Source organism: Paramisgurnus dabryanus, chromosome 9, assembly GCF_030506205.2.
Source record: "Paramisgurnus dabryanus chromosome 9, PD_genome_1.1, whole genome shotgun sequence".
In the NCBI taxonomy this organism is placed as follows: Eukaryota; Metazoa; Chordata; class Actinopteri; order Cypriniformes; family Cobitidae; genus Paramisgurnus; species Paramisgurnus dabryanus.
Genome location: NC_133345.1, coordinates 550,422 through 569,339, shown reverse-complemented (window position 1 = coordinate 569,339; position 18,918 = coordinate 550,422). Strand labels below are relative to the sequence as shown.

The 18,918-nt window shown below is 35.7% G+C and overlaps 5 non-coding genes across 5 annotated transcripts; all 5 read left to right on the top strand.

The window, feature by feature from the left end:
- The first annotated feature begins 4,527 nt into the window (after window positions 1–4,527).
- Window positions 4,528–4,718, top strand: LOC135753475 (U2 spliceosomal RNA). Its single transcript, XR_010533661.1, has one exon. It is a non-coding gene; the product is annotated as a U2 spliceosomal RNA (small nuclear RNA).
- Window positions 4,719–5,501: 783 nt separating this feature from the next.
- Window positions 5,502–5,666, top strand: LOC135753543 (U1 spliceosomal RNA). The gene has a single exon (XR_010533713.1). It is a non-coding gene; the product is annotated as a U1 spliceosomal RNA (small nuclear RNA).
- A 5,673-nt stretch (window positions 5,667–11,339) lies between these two features.
- Window positions 11,340–11,530, top strand: LOC135753474 (U2 spliceosomal RNA). Its single transcript, XR_010533660.1, has one exon. It is a non-coding gene; the product is annotated as a U2 spliceosomal RNA (small nuclear RNA).
- A 782-nt stretch (window positions 11,531–12,312) lies between these two features.
- Window positions 12,313–12,477, top strand: LOC135753530 (U1 spliceosomal RNA). Its single transcript, XR_010533701.1, has one exon. It is a non-coding gene; the product is annotated as a U1 spliceosomal RNA (small nuclear RNA).
- A 5,673-nt stretch (window positions 12,478–18,150) lies between these two features.
- Window positions 18,151–18,341, top strand: LOC135753473 (U2 spliceosomal RNA). Its single transcript, XR_010533659.1, has one exon. It is a non-coding gene; the product is annotated as a U2 spliceosomal RNA (small nuclear RNA).
- The last annotated feature ends 577 nt before the right edge of the window (window positions 18,342–18,918 follow it).

Here is an 18,918-nt window from a genome sequence, read left to right as displayed (position 1 = left end):
ACTTCCAAAATAATTTTTCCTACTAAGTCAATATTTCATTATTTGCTTTACAAGCTTAAAAATGATGGTGACAGGATTCCATGGTAATCACAAACAGGTAAACAAGTAAAATAATCACTATTTACTTTTAAAAGCATTTTGAAAATTGCTTGCTTATGCTGGGAGTAAAGGTATTTCATGCAAAAGGTATTTCCTCTTTAAAAGGTAATGTATGCTTCTTTTAAAGCTGACACATTTGCCACATTAAAATAACAGAAATGTGTACTGTTTAAACTTTTTGGAGCCGGTGTGTCTGTGTTCTTGGGGCACACATCTACATGTAAAAGCAGAATTGCTTATTATTCTTCTCTATTTCTTGTATAGGTCAATTATGAGTGAAGAACCGTTCACCAAATGAAGACCGCAGCCAGGTGACGGGATCCTGTGGTAATCACAAACAGGTAAACCAGTAAAATAATCATCATTTAATGTTAAAATAATTTTGAAAATTGAAGTTCTGTGTGTTCTTATTGTACTTTATTTATTTCTGCAGGTAAGCACCATACCGTAAGCTTCATTCCCTTTATAACAGGTAAGGTTCATACTGTTTTATTCTTTTGTACTGTTTTATTCGTACTGTTTTAAATCATTCAGTAAATGCAAAGTTAAACTGATGTGTTTTTAATCTAGATTTAAAAGTGTCTACTGTTGAAGCACATCTGATCTCTTCTGAAAGCTGATAATAACTGAATGCTGAGGCACCTTGTTTTGAGTGAACCCTTGTTTTTTCTAAATGACCTGATCCTATTGATCCGAGTAATCGGTTTCATATTCGATTAGCATATCTGTCATGTATTGTAGCCATGAAGTGGTTTTTAAACAAGAAACAGTACTTTTTAAATCCATTGACCATTGCAATAATCGGCCCTGCTGGTGATGAAAGCATGAACAAGTTTCTCTAAGTCCTGTCTTGAGACAAAACCTCTAATTCTGGCAATATTTCTGAGATGGTAGTAAAAGCAGAATTCCTTATTATTTTTCTCTATCTCAGGCTCTACGGCATATATGTCATGATTTTATTTGTCTATTTATATGTCTATTTACAAGGACTGCCTTGGCCAAATGTTATTGTTAATTAATATTGAAGCAGTTATTTAACATAGGTCCTTTGAGTAGTGATTTGTGTAATGATCCATATATCTATTTTTATGTATATTTTTAACTTAGGAATGTGATTTTAAAGCTCATATTTGTTATTGTATGACACCTCTCATGTTATGAAAGTAAAAAATAAATGTATTTTCTGATGTCTTGCATTTCTGTTTTTAAACTGTTAATCCTTATCAAGTGCTATACATTAGAAAGTGGATATAGAGTGAAATGCACACGGTGAATAATGAACGCAGACCTTCAGTGCCGGACCTCTGACCCGCTAACCTCCATCCCGACAGCCAGCGCCTTCTCCGGATGCCATTGCGGTATCGCTTCTCGGCTTTTTGGGTGAGATCGAGTGGACACCGGGGACTACACGTTTAAATGGATTTTTGACCTTCGGCTATGGAAGCGAGGCTTGTTCCGTCCACTCCGTGCATCGACTCTGGCGCTTTCCGGGGACAAATAAGGTGAGTTTAAAATCAGAGTTTGCTTCTTTAGTGCGTGGTTGCCAGTTTGTTTGCCAGTCCGTGGTCCATAATACGTTCCGCGTTCGTGGTCTCTCCATCGCTCAGTACTTTTCTGTGTTTCTATTTTACGTAAAGCTAACACCAAAACGATTGTGGAAGGCGCTATATAGATTGTTCTCAAAGAAAAAAAACGAGAAACAAACCCATGTGAATATGGGTCAAATTATCTAGGCGGAGCACTTCGTTCAAAGAAAAACGCAACAGAATTGTTTGCGTTGAACAAAGACAATGGTGCCTGCAGACATCGAATGTGTATTGTGGATAAAAAATGGCCAGTGGGGTGGGACAATTTTTCTTGAATTAAGTGTTTATGGGAAAAGTTCACGAATTTTTTCTTACCCTGTAGTCAGATTTATTTGCTTGTTTTAAGCATAAAATAACAGGAGAAGAAATTGTGTAGGGGGAGCAGAGGGTTTTTTTTCGTTCAAAGAAAAGCAGCGTGGCACGAATGAATGTTTGGCTGAAATGCTATCGTAATTTCCCCCTTAATTTTCCTTACAAACATGAAACCAGAGAGAAGGGTCAGTTGGCATCGAATTGCACCTTGTATTCGGTGATTGATTGAGGAAAAATATGCGTATGTGTATATATATACTTGTTTTGTTGAACAGAGACAATGGCCGCGTGCTCCAGCGTCACCTATATGCCTATTTCACAAAATGGCGGCTTTGACCGGAAGTAGGGAAAACATCGTTCAGGTTGCACCACTACGATGGCCACTCAATATAGTATGGACTGACAGCTGCTTTGTTTTCTCCTACACATGAATTTACTTGTAAAAATAACAATAACAGATATTGTCGATTGGTGTTATATTATTTTTTTAGCATTTCGTATTATCAAAATATATCATATGTTAGACAGCTTATCAATTTTAAATAAAATAACGAGACATACATAACTATTCGTGTCTGCTCCCGTTTATTGTAATGAGTGTGCACATTTGGAGAAATACTTAGACATTTTACTTCTTATTTCTTTAGACTGAATAATTATTTCTTATTAATTCCAAAGTATGCGACCCGATGATCTAATCGTGGTGTTGTATGTGCTATTCCTCGTTTGTTTGCCTGCATCCATTGCTTTACGGCTTGCTTGTTGCGTTTAAATGCACATTTGATTTCTTTACCAGCATTGGATTTAGACCATTCAATGAGAAGAGTTAACAGCGTTTATTATGATTGATAAGCCCTCAACGGAGAATGAGGTCGGCATACATTAAAAGCCTTATTTTGTTTTTATCGTGTGCCTTCCAAAATGTATGCGACGAAACTTAAATCACGCAAAATATGAATGGTAACTAGACGTGCTTGTTGTGTGCAAGGAGTGCATTTATTTGTAAACTTTTGCTAAATCAAAATGGTTTATTTGTATTTGCTTTTTACCTGGGTTTTATCAGGTTCGCAGTCGGGACATTTTTAATCCATAGTGTATGCATAATTAATTTCAAAGAAATAAGAAGTAAAATGTGTAAGTATTCCTCAAAATGTGCTTTGGACTAAGTCCCCCGTCATCACAGCAAACGGGAGCAGACCCGAATAGGTATGGCTAGTTATTTTATTAAAAATTTCCAGCCGTCTGTAAATTTATGTTTGAAAGAAAAAAGTAAATTAATATCTTACTTACTGTTTTTGTCTTGTTTTCTAGTGAATATCTGACAATGCTTAAATGGAGATACATTTACTTGGTAAGCAAAGTGGCTTAAGATATTATGTATTGTAATAGAAAATTGTTATAAAAACGTTTTGTTTTTGCTGGGAATTCTTGTATATATTTCACAGCTATATAATTAATTATAATAACGCACTTTTTGTTGATAAACATGTTAAAAAATACATTAACACATAATAATGTGGCAACAAATCAAATGTGCATTTAAATGCAACAAGCAAAAATAAATAAATAAAGCAAATGCACGGAAAAGAAACGAGGAATAAAAGAAACACCGCGATTAAAAAAATCAGATCGCATACTTTGTAAAATAATTGAAATAAATTATAAAAATCAACAGGTTTATATTTAAAACAAATAAAAAATATCTGCCAGCGGGGTAAGAAAAATAAACTTAATTCTAGTTTCAACTTAATTCAATAATAAACTCAATTTAGGTTTATTTTTCTTACCCCACTGGCAGATATTTTTACTTGTTTTAAGCCTTAACCTATTACATTTTAGAATTTATTTCAGTAAACAAGACTTAAATTCTAAGCCACTTTGCTTATTAAGTAAATGTATCTCGATTTAAGAATTATTTTTTAACTCGAAAACATTAAGAAAATACTAAGTAAACGAACAAATTGGGATGTTCAAAACACTTAAATATTTTTTTTCACTCTACCCTTCATATTACAGCTGTCGAAAAACCACAGCAACGTTGACAGACCCGGAAGCCATGATACATTAGCAGTTTTTAAAATAAGTTAAATCTAGAATCCTTATTGGTTTTAGATACTTTAAAGCAATGAATGATCTTCTTTCTTTTGAATTGATTTGGTATTATGGAGGAGCTCTGTGTCTGGTTATTGAAGATGATTTGTTCTTTGCTCCTATGTTGGCTTATTTTTTTGTTATTTCCGTTACTATATATATTTTTTCTTTGTTTTTTCTGATTTGAGGTTATGAAAATGTTTTAATTTGTAATAAAGGTTTTTTGAAAATTCTAAATTCTCTCTATCTCTCTCTCTCTCTCTCTCTCTCTCATGAGCGTGGATCAGATCCTGCATTAAAACATGAACTTCTGATTTGCTAGCTCAACGTTCTACCTCTGGGTTATACAATGAGAACGTATAGAGTTAAATGCCCGCTAGCCTCCACCCCAAAAGCCAGCGCCTTCGCCGGCTCCCCCTTTGGCTGCGTCTATTCCGGTATCGCTTCTCGGCCTTTTGGCTAAGATCAAGTGTAGTATCTGTTCTTATCAGTTTAATGTCTGATACGTCTCCTATCCGGGGACTATATGTTAAATGGATTTTTGACCTTCGGAAATGGAAGCGGAGCTTGCTCCTTCCACTCCATGCATCAACATGGTATTGCAGTGTTTCCATGAATGGTGCGCTCCCCATCTCGGGGATAAATAAGTCAAGTATAAAAAAAGAATTTGCTTCTTTTGTGCGTGAGTGACGGTGTTTTTTCTAATCCGTGTGTTTTAAAATTGCTGTGGTTTCGTTGGCTTTATTGGTTTAACGAAAAGCTTGCGTGGAAATGAACACGCTGATAAAGAAATGTTTTTGTAATGTATTTAATTATTTTCTTTACAAGTTTGCGGAGGTGATACGAGGACGAATTAAACATCCTCGACACAGCTGAAGGCGCAACAAAAGCGAACGAGACCGATTGGAATGTTAAAAACACCTGAAAACTTTTTTCACTACCCTTCATACTACAGCTGTCGAAACACCACAGCAACGTCGACAGACCTGGAAGCATAGCTGTACTTGTTTAACTCACAACGACAACGGGTAAGTCATTGAGCCCTGTGTTTTTATTTATCCACGTTCTAAAATTGCTATGCTTTCGTTGTTTCTTGATTGCTCTGTACATTTCTTTGTTTCTATTCCACGTAAAGTTACTTTGTAATAACGAAACCATATATTTGAATGCGCAATTTAAATCCATTTGATTTAAATTGTTTCACATATTTCACTCTACACGGTTCAACCGGGCTGGAAACGGAATAAAAACAGGGTAGATCTCGAAGAATGTTTGGTCTCAGACGTGGCTTCGTGCGCTTTCCACCTGGTCACACACAGTAAATGAAATGTTAGTCGGACGGCCTCCGGGGGCGCCGTTCGATGTGATCGGTCACAGGAAGATGCGGCCGTCTGGCCTCAAAGGGTGTCGCTCATACTTACCTGGCAGGGGAGACACCATGATCATGAAGGTGGTTCACCCAGGGCGAGGCTCAGCCATTGCACTCCGGTTGGGCTGACCCTTTGCGAATTCCCCAAATGTGGGAATCTCGACTGCAAAATTTCTGATAGTGGGGCACTGCGTTCGCGCTCTCCCCTGACCTTTGTGTTAAAAATAGATTCGCTTGTCGTTTTACGTAAAATCCAAGAGACGTCTAACCACGGCCCAAGAATACATTAGTCATCAAAAAAGCGGCTATTCAACGACTACATAACTTTTAATAGACAGCGAATAAGTGTCTAGGCTAAAACAAGGCTTAATTTGGGCTGTCAGTGAAAATCTAATAGCCGTTTGACCATTCCAAACGAATAGACTAGCCATTAAATAGAACCACAATCAAACGGCTACATGTCTAAGAGCACAAAATAATGCTTAGATGATTCTTTTACTTCCAATATAAGAGGTTCTCGGGAATGGCAATCATCCAAACTAATAAATTATAAAGGCTTTTATAAGAAAATGACAACAGTTAAACAACCTAGACAGCGTTGGGCAATACAAAATGCTAATAAATACAAGACAAATTGAAATATTGTACATGCATGTACATTAAACCAGCCAACAAATCTGCCAATGGGCTACGACAATTTTTCTTGAATTAAGTGTTTATATCTAGATTTGTTTCTTACCCCTTTGGCAGATTTATTTGCTTGTTTTAAGCCCAAATTCTGAGTTTTTTCTCCCTAAAGGCTAGGTTTATTTTCTTAGGGCATTTTGCTCATCAAAAAATGCATCTTATTTTAAGACTTTCTAGATATTTGTATAGTTAAAACAGTTCGAAATAACAAGTAAGAAATGATTTTTTGCAATGTATTCATTCATTCGCTACCCTTCATACTACAGCTGTCGAAAAACCACAGCAACGTCGACAGACCTGGAAGCGTAGCTGTATTTGTTTAACTCACAAAGACAACGGGTAAAGTATTTTCTTGATTACCTAAATGACTTGCTGTAGGAAAATAAGTTTAGGTTTAAGGGGGGAAATACAGTTTAAAGGGATATTTCAATTTATGATGATAATTCTGTCATCATTTACTCATGCATACAGGCTTACAACAACACGAGGATTAGTTTTTTTCTGAGTAACACAAAAGAAGGTATTTTGAGGAATGATGGTAAACCCACAGCAGATAGTCACCATTGACTTCCATAGTAGGAATAAAAAAATATGATGGAATTTAATAGGTACCATCAACCGTGTGCTAACCATCACTTTGCAAAATATTTTCTTCATCATTTATCACGATACTTCCAAAATATTTTTTCCTACTAAGTCAATATTTCATTATTTGCTTTACAAGCTTAAAAATGATGGTGACAGGATTCCATGGTAATCACAAACAGGTAAACAAGTAAAATAATCACTATTTACTTTTAAAAGCATTTTGAAAATTGCTTGCTTATGCTGGGAGTAAAGGTATTTCATGCAAAAGGTATTTCCTCTTTAAAAGGTAATGTATGCTTCTTTTAAAGCTGACACATTTGCCACATTAAAATAACAGAAATGTGTACTGTTTAAACTTTTTGGAGCCGGTGTGTCTGTGTTCTTGGGGCACACATCTACATGTAAAAGCAGAATTGCTTATTATTCTTCTCTATTTCTTGTATAGGTCAATTATGAGTGAAGAACCGTTCACCAAATGAAGACCGCAGCCAGGTGACGGGATCCTGTGGTAATCACAAACAGGTAAACCAGTAAAATAATCATCATTTAATGTTAAAATAATTTTGAAAATTGAAGTTCTGTGTGTTCTTATTGTACTTTATTTATTTCTGCAGGTAAGCACCATACCGTAAGCTTCATTCCCTTTATAACAGGTAAGGTTCATACTGTTTTATTCTTTTGTACTGTTTTATTCGTACTGTTTTAAATCATTCAGTAAATGCAAAGTTAAACTGATGTGTTTTTAATCTAGATTTAAAAGTGTCTACTGTTGAAGCACATCTGATCTCTTCTGAAAGCTGATAATAACTGAATGCTGAGGCACCTTGTTTTGAGTGAACCCTTGTTTTTTCTAAATGACCTGATCCTATTGATCCGAGTAATCGGTTTCATATTCGATTAGCATATCTGTCATGTATTGTAGCCATGAAGTGGTTTTTAAACAAGAAACAGTACTTTTAAAATCCATTGACCATTGCAATAATCGGCCCTGCTGGTGATGAAAGCATGAACAAGTTTCTCTAAGTCCTGTCTTGAGACAAAACCTCTAATTCTGGCAATATTTCTGAGATGGTAGTAAAAGCAGAATTCCTTATTATTTTTCTCTATCTCAGGCTCTACGGCATATATGTCATGATTTTATTTGTCTATTTATATGTCTATTTACAAGGACTGCCTTGGCCAAATGTTATTGTTAATTAATATTGAAGCAGTTATTTAACATAGGTCCTTTGAGTAGTGATTTGTGTAATGATCCATATATCTATTTTTATGTATATTTTTAACTTAGGAATGTGATTTTAAAGCTCATATTTGTTATTGTATGACACCTCTCATGTTATGAAAGTAAAAAATAAATGTATTTTCTGATGTCTTGCATTTCTGTTTTTAAACTGTTAATCCTTATCAAGTGCTATACATTAGAAAGTGGATATAGAGTGAAATGCACACGGTGAATAATGAACGCAGACCTTCAGTGCCGGACCTCTGACCCGCTAACCTCCATCCCGACAGCCAGCGCCTTCTCCGGATGCCATTGCGGTATCGCTTCTCGGCTTTTTGGGTGAGATCGAGTGGACACCGGGGACTACACGTTTAAATGGATTTTTGACCTTCGGCTATGGAAGCGAGGCTTGTTCCGTCCACTCCGTGCATCGACTCTGGCGCTTTCCGGGGACAAATAAGGTGAGTTTAAAATCAGAGTTTGCTTCTTTAGTGCGTGGTTGCCAGTTTGTTTGCCAGTCCGTGGTCCATAATACGATCCGCGTTCGTGGTCTCTCCATCGCTCAGTACTTTTCTGTGTTTCTATTTTACGTAAAGCTAACACCAAAACGATTGTGGAAGGCGCTATATAGATTGTTCTCAAAGAAAAAAAACGAGAAACAAACCCATGTGAATATGGGTCAAATTATCTAGGCGGAGCACTTCGTTCAAAGAAAAACGCAACAGAATTGTTTGCGTTGAACAAAGACAATGGTGCCTGCAGACATCGAATGTGTATTGTGGATAAAAAATGGCCAGTGGGGTGGGACAATTTTTCTTGAATTAAGTGTTTATGGGAAAAGTTCACGAATTTTTTCTTACCCTGTAGTCAGATTTATTTGCTTGTTTTAAGCATAAAATAACAGGAGAAGAAATTGTGTAGGGGGAGCAGAGGGTTTTTTTTCGTTCAAAGAAAAGCAGCGTGGCACGAATGAATGTTTGGCTGAAATGCTATCGTAATTTCCCCCTTAATTTTCCTTACAAACATGAAACCAGAGAGAAGGGTCAGTTGGCATCGAATTGCACCTTGTATTCGGTGATTGATTGAGGAAAAATATGCGTATGTGTATATATATACTTGTTTTGTTGAACAGAGACAATGGCCGCGTGCTCCAGCGTCACCTATATGCCTATTTCACAAAATGGCGGCTTTGACCGGAAGTAGGGAAAACATCGTTCAGGTTGCACCACTACGATGGCCACTCAATATAGTATGGACTGACAGCTGCTTTGTTTTCTCCTACACATGAATTTACTTGTAAAAATAACAATAACAGATATTGTCGATTGGTGTTATATTATTTTTTTAGCATTTCGTATTATCAAAATATATCATATGTTAGACAGCTTATCAATTTTAAATAAAATAACGAGACATACATAACTATTCGTGTCTGCTCCCGTTTATTGTAATGAGTGTGCACATTTGGAGAAATACTTAGACATTTTACTTCTTATTTCTTTAGACTGAATAATTATTTCTTATTAATTCCAAAGTATGCGACCCGATGATCTAATCGTGGTGTTGTATGTGCTATTCCTCGTTTGTTTGCCTGCATCCATTGCTTTACGGCTTGCTTGTTGCGTTTAAATGCACATTTGATTTCTTTACCAGCATTGGATTTAGACCATTCAATGAGAAGAGTTAACAGCGTTTATTATGATTGATAAGCCCTCAACGGAGAATGAGGTCGGCATACATTAAAAGCCTTATTTTGTTTTTATCGTGTGCCTTCCAAAATGTATGCGACGAAACTTAAATCACGCAAAATATGAATGGTAACTAGACGTGCTTGTTGTGTGCAAGGAGTGCATTTATTTGTAAACTTTTGCTAAATCAAAATGGTTTATTTGTATTTGCTTTTTACCTGGGTTTTATCAGGTTCGCAGTCGGGACATTTTTAATCCATAGTGTATGCATAATTAATTTCAAAGAAATAAGAAGTAAAATGTGTAAGTATTCCTCAAAATGTGCTTTGGACTAAGTCCCCCGTCATCACAGCAAACGGGAGCAGACCCGAATAGGTATGGCTAGTTATTTTATTAAAAATTTCCAGCCGTCTGTAAATTTATGTTTGAAAGAAAAAAGTAAATTAATATCTTACTTACTGTTTTTGTCTTGTTTTCTAGTGAATATCTGACAATGCTTAAATGGAGATACATTTACTTGGTAAGCAAAGTGGCTTAAGATATTATGTATTGTAATAGAAAATTGTTATAAAAACGTTTTGTTTTTGCTGGGAATTCTTGTATATATTTCACAGCTATATAATTAATTATAATAACGCACTTTTTGTTGATAAACATGTTAAAAAATACATTAACACATAATAATGTGGCAACAAATCAAATGTGCATTTAAATGCAACAAGCAAAAATAAATAAATAAAGCAAATGCACGGAAAAGAAACGAGGAATAAAAGAAACACCGCGATTAAAAAAATCAGATCGCATACTTTGTAAAATAATTGAAATAAATTATAAAAATCAACAGGTTTATATTTAAAACAAATAAAAAATATCTGCCAGCGGGGTAAGAAAAATAAACTTAATTCTAGTTTCAACTTAATTCAATAATAAACTCAATTTAGGTTTATTTTTCTTACCCCACTGGCAGATATTTTTACTTGTTTTAAGCCTTAACCTATTACATTTTAGAATTTATTTCAGTAAACAAGACTTAAATTCTAAGCCACTTTGCTTATTAAGTAAATGTATCTCGATTTAAGAATTATTTTTTAACTCGAAAACATTAAGAAAATACTAAGTAAACGAACAAATTGGGATGTTCAAAACACTTAAATATTTTTTTTCACTCTACCCTTCATATTACAGCTGTCGAAAAACCACAGCAACGTTGACAGACCCGGAAGCCATGATACATTAGCAGTTTTTAAAATAAGTTAAATCTAGAATCCTTATTGGTTTTAGATACTTTAAAGCAATGAATGATCTTCTTTCTTTTGAATTGATTTGGTATTATGGAGGAGCTCTGTGTCTGGTTATTGAAGATGATTTGTTCTTTGCTCCTATGTTGGCTTATTTTTTTGTTATTTCCGTTACTATATATATTTTTTCTTTGTTTTTTCTGATTTGAGGTTATGAAAATGTTTTAATTTGTAATAAAGGTTTTTTGAAAATTCTAAATTCTCTCTATCTCTCTCTCTCTCTCTCTCTCTCATGAGCGTGGATCAGATCCTGCATTAAAACATGAACTTCTGATTTGCTAGCTCAACGTTCTACCTCTGGGTTATACAATGAGAACGTATAGAGTTAAATGCCCGCTAGCCTCCACCCCAAAAGCCAGCGCCTTCGCCGGCTCCCCCTTTGGCTGCGTCTATTCCGGTATCGCTTCTCGGCCTTTTGGCTAAGATCAAGTGTAGTATCTGTTCTTATCAGTTTAATGTCTGATACGTCTCCTATCCGGGGACTATATGTTAAATGGATTTTTGACCTTCGGAAATGGAAGCGGAGCTTGCTCCTTCCACTCCATGCATCAACATGGTATTGCAGTGTTTCCATGAATGGTGCGCTCCCCATCTCGGGGATAAATAAGTCAAGTATAAAAAAAGAATTTGCTTCTTTTGTGCGTGAGTGACGGTGTTTTTTCTAATCCGTGTGTTTTAAAATTGCTGTGGTTTCGTTGGCTTTATTGGTTTAACGAAAAGCTTGCGTGGAAATGAACACGCTGATAAAGAAATGTTTTTGTAATGTATTTAATTATTTTCTTTACAAGTTTGCGGAGGTGATACGAGGACGAATTAAACATCCTCGACACAGCTGAAGGCGCAACAAAAGCGAACGAGACCGATTGGAATGTTAAAAACACCTGAAAACTTTTTTCACTACCCTTCATACTACAGCTGTCGAAACACCACAGCAACGTCGACAGACCTGGAAGCATAGCTGTACTTGTTTAACTCACAACGACAACGGGTAAGTCATTGAGCCCTGTGTTTTTATTTATCCACGTTCTAAAATTGCTATGCTTTCGTTGTTTCTTGATTGCTCTGTACATTTCTTTGTTTCTATTCCACGTAAAGTTACTTTGTAATAACGAAACCATATATTTGAATGCGCAATTTAAATCCATTTGATTTAAATTGTTTCACATATTTCACTCTACACGGTTCAACCGGGCTGGAAACGGAATAAAAACAGGGTAGATCTCGAAGAATGTTTGGTCTCAGACGTGGCTTCGTGCGCTTTCCACCTGGTCACACACAGTAAATGAAATGTTAGTCGGACGGCCTCCGGGGGCGCCGTCGATGTGATCGGTCACAGGAAGATGCGGCCGTCTGGCCTCAAAGGGTGTCGCTCATAATTACCTGGCAGGGGAGACACCATGATCATGAAGGTGGTTCACCCAGGGCGAGGCTCAGCCATTGCACTCCGGTTGGGCTGACCCTTTGCGAATTCCCCAAATGTGGGAATCTCGACTGCAAAATTTCTGATAGTGGGGGACTGCGTTCGCGCTCTCCCCTGACCTTTGTGTTAAAAATAGATTCGCTTGTCGTTTTACGTAAAATCCAAGAGACGTCTAACCACGGCCCAAGAATACATTAGTCATCAAAAAAGCGGCTATTCAACGACTACATAACTTTTAATAGACAGCGAATAAGTGTCTAGGCTAAAACAAGGCTTAATTTGGGCTGTCAGTGAAAATCTAATAGCCGTTTGACCATTCCAAACGAATAGACTAGCCATTAAATAGAACCACAATCAAACGGCTACATGTCTAAGAGCACAAAATAATGCTTAGATGATTCTTTTACTTCCAATATAAGAGGTTCTCGGGAATGGCAATCATCCAAACTAATAAATTATAAAGGCTTTTATAAGAAAATGACAACAGTTAAACAACCTAGACAGCGTTGGGCAATACAAAATGCTAATAAATACAAGACAAATTGAAATATTGTACATGCATGTACATTAAACCAGCCAACAAATCTGCCAATGGGCTACGACAATTTTTCTTGAATTAAGTGTTTATATCTAGATTTGTTTCTTACCCCTTTGGCAGATTTATTTGCTTGTTTTAAGCCCAAATTCTGAGTTTTTTCTCCCTAAAGGCTAGGTTTATTTTCTTAGGGCATTTTGCTCATCAAAAAATGCATCTTATTTTAAGACTTTCTAGATATTTGTATAGTTAAAACAGTTCGAAATAACAAGTAAGAAATGATTTTTTGCAATGTATTCATTCATTCGCTACCCTTCATACTACAGCTGTCGAAAAACCACAGCAACGTCGACAGACCTGGAAGCGTAGCTGTATTTGTTTAACTCACAAAGACAACGGGTAAAGTATTTTCTTGATTACCTAAATGACTTGCTGTAGGAAAATAAGTTTAGGTTTAAGGGGGGAAATACAGTTTAAAGGGATATTTCAATTTATGATGATAATTCTGTCATCATTTACTCATGCATACAGGCTTACAACAACACGAGGATTAGTTTTTTTCTGAGTAACACAAAAGAAGGTATTTTGAGGAATGATGGTAAACCCACAGCAGATAGTCACCATTGACTTCCATAGTAGGAATAAAAAAATATGATGGAATTTAATAGGTACCATCAACCGTGTGCTAACCATCACTTTGCAAAATATTTTCTTCATCATTTATCACGATACTTCCAAAATAATTTTTCCTACTAAGTCAATATTTCATTATTTGCTTTACAAGCTTAAAAATGATGGTGACAGGATTCCATGGTAATCACAAACAGGTAAACAAGTAAAATAATCACTATTTACTTTTAAAAGCATTTTGAAAATTGCTTGCTTATGCTGGGAGTAAAGGTATTTCATGCAAAAGGTATTTCCTCTTTAAAAGGTAATGTATGCTTCTTTTAAAGCTGACACATTTGCCACATTAAAATAACAGAAATGTGTACTGTTTAAACTTTTTGGAGCCGGTGTGTCTGTGTTCTTGGGGCACACATCTACATGTAAAAGCAGAATTGCTTATTATTCTTCTCTATTTCTTGTATAGGTCAATTATGAGTGAAGAACCGTTCACCAAATGAAGACCGCAGCCAGGTGACGGGATCCTGTGGTAATCACAAACAGGTAAACCAGTAAAATAATCATCATTTAATGTTAAAATAATTTTGAAAATTGAAGTTCTGTGTGTTCTTATTGTACTTTATTTATTTCTGCAGGTAAGCACCATACCGTAAGCTTCATTCCCTTTATAACAGGTAAGGTTCATACTGTTTTATTCTTTTGTACTGTTTTATTCGTACTGTTTTAAATCATTCAGTAAATGCAAAGTTAAACTGATGTGTTTTTAATCTAGATTTAAAAGTGTCTACTGTTGAAGCACATCTGATCTCTTCTGAAAGCTGATAATAACTGAATGCTGAGGCACCTTGTTTTGAGTGAACCCTTGTTTTTTCTAAATGACCTGATCCTATTGATCCGAGTAATCGGTTTCATATTCGATTAGCATATCTGTCATGTATTGTAGCCATGAAGTGGTTTTTAAACAAGAAACAGTACTTTTTAAATCCATTGACCATTGCAATAATCGGCCCTGCTGGTGATGAAAGCATGAACAAGTTTCTCTAAGTCCTGTCTTGAGACAAAACCTCTAATTCTGGCAATATTTCTGAGATGGTAGTAAAAGCAGAATTCCTTATTATTTTTCTCTATCTCAGGCTCTACGGCATATATGTCATGATTTTATTTGTCTATTTATATGTCTATTTACAAGGACTGCCTTGGCCAAATGTTATTGTTAATTAATATTGAAGCAGTTATTTAACATAGGTCCTTTGAGTAGTGATTTGTGTAATGATCCATATATCTATTTTTATGTATATTTTTAACTTAGGAATGTGATTTTAAAGCTCATATTTGTTATTGTATGACACCTCTCATGTTATGAAAGTAAAAAATAAATGTATTTTCTGATGTCTTGCATTTCTGTTTTTAAACTGTTAATCCTTATCAAGTGCTATACATTAGAAAGTGGATATAGAGTGAAATGCACACGGTGAATAATGAACGCAGACCTTCAGTGCCGGACCTCTGACCCGCTAACCTCCATCCCGACAGCCAGCGCCTTCTCCGGATGCCATTGCGGTATCGCTTCTCGGCTTTTTGGGTGAGATCGAGTGGACACCGGGGACTACACGTTTAAATGGATTTTTGACCTTCGGCTATGGAAGCGAGGCTTGTTCCGTCCACTCCGTGCATCGACTCTGGCGCTTTCCGGGGACAAATAAGGTGAGTTTAAAATCAGAGTTTGCTTCTTTAGTGCGTGGTTGCCAGTTTGTTTGCCAGTCCGTGGTCCATAATACGATCCGCGTTCGTGGTCTCTCCATCGCTCAGTACTTTTCTGTGTTTCTATTTTACGTAAAGCTAACACCAAAACGATTGTGGAAGGCGCTATATAGATTGTTCTCAAAGAAAAAAAACGAGAAACAAACCCATGTGAATATGGGTCAAATTATCTAGGCGGAGCACTTCGTTCAAAGAAAAACGCAACAGAATTGTTTGCGTTGAACAAAGACAATGGTGCCTGCAGACATCGAATGTGTATTGTGGATAAAAAATGGCCAGTGGGGTGGGACAATTTTTCTTGAATTAAGTGTTTATGGGAAAAGTTCACGAATTTTTTCTTACCCTGTAGTCAGATTTATTTGCTTGTTTTAAGCATAAAATAACAGGAGAAGAAATTGTGTAGGGGGAGCAGAGGGTTTTTTTTCGTTCAAAGAAAAGCAGCGTGGCACGAATGAATGTTTGGCTGAAATGCTATCGTAATTTCCCCCTTAATTTTCCTTACAAACATGAAACCAGAGAGAAGGGTCAGTTGGCATCGAATTGCACCTTGTATTCGGTGATTGATTGAGGAAAAATATGCGTATGTGTATATATATACTTGTTTTGTTGAACAGAGACAATGGCCGCGTGCTCCAGCGTCACCTATATGCCTATTTCACAAAATGGCGGCTTTGACCGGAAGTAGGGAAAACATCGTTCAGGTTGCACCACTACGATGGCCACTCAATATAGTATGGACTGACAGCTGCTTTGTTTTCTCCTACACATGAATTTACTTGTAAAAATAACAATAACAGATATTGTCGATTGGTGTTATATTATTTTTTTAGCATTTCGTATTATCAAAATATATCATATGTTAGACAGCTTATCAATTTTAAATAAAATAACGAGACATACATAACTATTCGTGTCTGCTCCCGTTTATTGTAATGAGTGTGCACATTTGGAGAAATACTTAGACATTTTACTTCTTATTTCTTTAGACTGAATAATTATTTCTTATTAATTCCAAAGTATGCGACCCGATGATCTAATCGTGGTGTTGTATGTGCTATTCCTCGTTTGTTTGCCTGCATCCATTGCTTTACGGCTTGCTTGTTGCGTTTAAATGCACATTTGATTTCTTTACCAGCATTGGATTTAGACCATTCAATGAGAAGAGTTAACAGCGTTTATTATGATTGATAAGCCCTCAACGGAGAATGAGGTCGGCATACATTAAAAGCCTTATTTTGTTTTTATCGTGTGCCTTCCAAAATGTATGCGACGAAACTTAAATCACGCAAAATATGAATGGTAACTAGACGTGCTTGTTGTGTGCAAGGAGTGCATTTATTTGTAAACTTTTGCTAAATCAAAATGGTTTATTTGTATTTGCTTTTTACCTGGGTTTTATCAGGTTCGCAGTCGGGACATTTTTAATCCATAGTGTATGCATAATTAATTTCAAAGAAATAAGAAGTAAAATGTGTAAGTATTCCTCAAAATGTGCTTTGGACTAAGTCCCCCGTCATCACAGCAAACGGGAGCAGACCCGAATAGGTATGGCTAGTTATTTTATTAAAAATTTCCAGCCGTCTGTAAATTTATGTTTGAAAGAAAAAAGTAAATTAATATCTTACTTACTGTTTTTGTCTTGTTTTCTAGTGAATATCTGACAATGCTTAAATGGAGATACATTTACTTGGTAAGCAAAGTGGCTTAAGATATTATGTATTGTAATAGAAAATTGTTATAAAAACGTTTTGTTTTTGCTGGGAATTCTTGTATATATTTCACAGCTATATAATTAATTATAATAACGCACTTTTTGTTGATAAACATGTTAAAAAATACATTAACACATAATAATGTGGCAACAAATCAAATGTGCATTTAAATGCAACAAGCAAAAATAAATAAATAAAGCAAATGCACGGAAAAGAAACGAGGAATAAAAGAAACACCGCGATTAAAAAAATCAGATCGCATACTTTGTAAAATAATTGAAATAAATTATAAAAATCAACAGGTTTATATTTAAAACAAATAAAAAATATCTGCCAGCGGGGTAAGAAAAATAAACTTAATTCTAGTTTCAACTTAATTCAATAATAAACTCAATTTAGGTTTATTTTTCTTACCCCACTGGCAGATATTTTTACTTGTTTTAAGCCTTAACCTATTACATTTTAGAATTTATTTCAGTAAACAAGACTTAAATTCTAAGCCACTTTGCTTATTAAGTAAATGTATCTCGATTTAAGAATTATTTTTTAACTCGAAAACATTAAGAAAATACTAAGTAAACGAACAAATTGGGATGTTCAAAACACTTAAATATTTTTTTTCACTCTACCCTTCATATTACAGCTGTCGAAAAACCACAGCAACGTTGACAGACCCGGAAGCCATGATACATTAGCAGTTTTTAAAATAAGTTAAATCTAGAATCCTTATTGGTTTTAGATACTTTAAAGCAATGAATGATCTTCTTTCTTTTGAATTGATTTGGTATTATGGAGGAGCTCTGTGTCTGGTTATTGAAGATGATTTGTTCTTTGCTCCTATGTTGGCTTATTTTTTTGTTATTTCCGTTACTATATATATTTTTTCTTTGTTTTTTCTGATTTGAGGTTATGAAAATGTTTTAATTTGTAATAAAGGTTTTTTGAAAATTCTAAATTCTCTCTATCTCTCTCTCTCTCTCTCTCTCTCATGAGCGTGGATCAGATCCTGCATTAAAACATGAACTTCTGATTTGCTAGCTCAACGTTCTACCTCTGGGTTATACAATGAGAACGTATAGAGTTAAATGCCCGCTAGCCTCCACCCCAAAAGCCAGCGCCTTCGCCGGCTCCCCCTTTGGCTGCGTCTATTCCGGTATCGCTTCTCGGCCTTTTGGCTAAGATCAAGTGTAGTATCTGTTCTTATCAGTTTAATGTCTGATACGTCTCCTATCCGGGGACTATATGTTAAATGGATTTTTGACCTTCGGAAATGGAAGCGGAGCTTGCTCCTTCCACTCCATGCATCAACATGGTATTGCAGTGTTTCCATGAATGGTGCGCTCCCCATCTCGGGGATAAATAAGTCAAGTATAAAAAAAGAATTTGCTTCTTTTGTGCGTGAGTGACGGTGTTTTTTCTAATCCGTGTGTTTTAAAATTGCTGTGGTTTCGTTGGCTTTATTGGTTTAACGAAAAGCTTGCGTGGAAATGAACACGCTGATAAAGAAATGTTTTTGTAATGTATTTAATTATTTTCTTTACAAGTTTGCGGAGGTGATACGAGGACGAATTAAACATCCTCGACACAGCTGAAGGCGCAACAAAAGCGAACGAGACCGATTGGAATGTTAAAAACACCTGAAAACTTTTTTCACTACCCTTCATACTACAGCTGTCGAAACACCACAGCAACGTCGACAGACCTGGAAGCATAGCTGTACTTGTTTAACTCACAACGACAACGGGTAAGTCATTGAGCCCTGTGTTTTTATTTATCCACGTTCTAAAATTGCTATGCTTTCGTTGTTTCTTGATTGCTCTGTACATTTCTTTGTTTCTATTCCACGTAAAGTTACTTTGTAATAACGAAACCATATATTTGAATGCGCAATTTAAATCCATTTGATTTAAATTGTTTCACATA